Source organism: Ochotona princeps, chromosome 15 (assembly GCF_030435755.1).
Source record: "Ochotona princeps isolate mOchPri1 chromosome 15, mOchPri1.hap1, whole genome shotgun sequence".
Taxonomy (NCBI): domain Eukaryota; kingdom Metazoa; phylum Chordata; class Mammalia; order Lagomorpha; family Ochotonidae; genus Ochotona; species Ochotona princeps.
The window spans coordinates 38,995,104-38,997,718 of record NC_080846.1 but is presented as its reverse complement, the minus strand read 5'-3'; the positions used below and the strand labels follow the sequence as shown (position 1 = coordinate 38,997,718).

The 2,615-nt window shown below is 38.4% G+C and overlaps 1 pseudogene; it reads right to left on the bottom strand.

The window, feature by feature from the left end:
- Positions 1–2,229: 2,229 nt before the first annotated feature.
- LOC118757605 (ragulator complex protein LAMTOR4-like) lies at positions 2,230–2,615 on the bottom strand (annotated as a pseudogene).

Below are 2,615 nucleotides of genomic sequence, written 5' to 3'. Positions count from 1 at the left end.
CAATGGAAGTCCTACCTTTTATTACTGAATATATTTTCAGAGCACATCATTCTCTGGAAGAAAAGATGACAGTTCAGTATTCAATATGTACACAACTGAACTACAGGTAATTGTAGAGCTGGAACTTTACCTGGACAGTTAGTAATCGGTCCATAGAGAATTGGCACATTCAGAATGGAGGAAACTCTGATAAACATTAAAAGAAAGGAACAAAGAGTAAGCAACAAATTCTCGCGAACAGAAATAGAAACACATTAAGATAAAGAGCAAATGGAGGGAAATGAAAGAAGAAGTTTTGTAAACTTTAATAGGGGCTTCTAAAGCAATCTATTTTATTTGCACTTGCATATGAGTTGTTGTTCGTAAAATAATGTGTTCTATGAAATTCCTCATCATTCTCCTTTGGGTCAGGTAGCTTTTGACATTATGCAAGCTAAATGGTTCCTGTCGTTTCTGAGGATTAAATAAACCAGAATTTTTTGACTAAATGAGCTGTCAAGACATAGTTACTAATACTGTATATGTTTGAATGTAACCAGAGTTACTTTTAACAAACCCTAGAATGACATCACTTTTTGCATACCCCAAGTCAAATAAATCCCCAGATTTCTTATTTTTTAAAATGGTTGGTAAGTGTAAGATGGCAGCCAAACAATAGTAACAAACAAAGAAACATTTCTAATCAAGTCAATGGCACAAACTGGGTTGCTTTAAGTGATTTTGTGTACTAATTAAAATGAACCGCAATAATCCAATCTCTTATTTACATTATAGTAGCTGGAGGTTAGAGGTGTTTTAATATATCAATGCAAGCTTATATGGAACTTGACTAAGAAAAAATCATTTTGGGATGCTGTCCAAGATATAAACTCTTGCTGAGGAGACAAAAATCAAAGAATGCAAAAGTAAAAGAAGGAAGCTTACATAGTTTTATTACCACTAAATTCCCATGATCTCAATAGTGTTTTACAGGTCAGTGTACACAAACTTGACATGTAGTGCCACTCCCTTATGCTTTGCTGTTTGTCAACCGATTATAGTTGGTTCATCATCTATAGGACTGCAACTAATCATTACTTATTGAATCAAGTTTGCATAATCTTGAAAACAACTGCCATCCCCAATACATTTGAACTTGTCAAGAACAAGTCTGAGACTGTTTTAAAGTATCTGAGAACAGTACATGACTGTAGTTACATGAGTCCATAATGAAGGAGAGATATTTTGATCTAATACCTATAATTGCTTATCTATCTACCTATCTACCTACCTACCTGCCTACCTGCCTACCTATCTCTCCATCTGTCCATCTTCTTATCCATTTATCCAGACATACATTTTTGGTTTTAGTTATGTTTCTGCCTATAACAGGTTCCTGTAAACTACTGCATTAGGAAGAGCCTTAAATTGTAATTTTTAATTTTCTTCACATTCTAACCACATGCCAAGGAAACCTAATTACACTTGTAATGATTCTATATTGGTTTTATTTGATATGACATGTAATATTTCCTGGAAGAACTCCTTCAGTTCCTTAGCAACAGAGAAAATACTGCTGTGTTCTGTTATTCACACTTACCTGGAATAAATGGAAGAATATAATTCCAGTAGGAGATATGAAGATAATGGTTACCTCACATAAAAATACAAAGCACCTTCAGAAAATTAATGAAAAATGCTAATTACCTGTTAATCCTCCTTTCCATGAATTTTCGAAACACCTTCATATGCTCTGAGAGCAAAGCTTGAAGGACACCAACATTTTGAGAACTGGAAATCTTCATGAATGGGAAAGAAGTTTAGAAGTACTTAAGCAGAGAAAAAAAAAATAATAAAAAAAGAAGAAAAACAAAACAAAACAAAACAAAAAGAAGTACTTAAGCAGAAGAAAAAGGACTTGGAATTTTCCAAAAGTATTTAGAAAGTCCAGGGGATACAGAGATGGATAATAAAGTCACTATCTCATGGAAAAACAGACGTGGCTCCCTGCGCTTCCCAGGAACATCTGACTCTAGTTTCTTGGGAAGGAGAAAAGGAAGATGTAGGCCTCATTGCCCTGAGTCTCCAAAACACAGCAGTCTCTGTTCCACTGCTTTTGCAGGCAGGAGTGTGAGGTGGGTGAGCAGAAGGCCTTGGTTCTAGCAGCAAGCCAAGAGAGAAGTGAGAACTTCAGTGTTGTCCTCGTTGGCGGTCCCTCTCCACTGCTCTGGCTCTCATGCGGGGGCAGGCTCAGATGTCAGTGGGATCCTGGCTTCAGTTCTGCCACTTCACCACAAACATACTCTGTCCCCACATGGTTACCAGCAGCGTATGCCCTCCAAAGAACAGATAGCTACTTGCAGAAGTTCATGCCATGGTGCAGCTCAAAACCACAGGCTGTGCCGACCAGTTTGGTGATAACACTGGCCACCTGCTTATCTTCCTGAGGTCCCTGGAGAAAGACAACACTGTACCCTCCCTCAACATAGTTAGCCCAGCTGGTCTGGGATTCCCTCCAGACCCTGCATCAGTGCAGAAGTCATTACAGCCCTAGGTACTGGGGGAATCTGCCTGATGCGAGGTGGTTCAGCTGCATCTGGTTCTGGGACCTGGTCACTTGTTCACACCAGACAGAT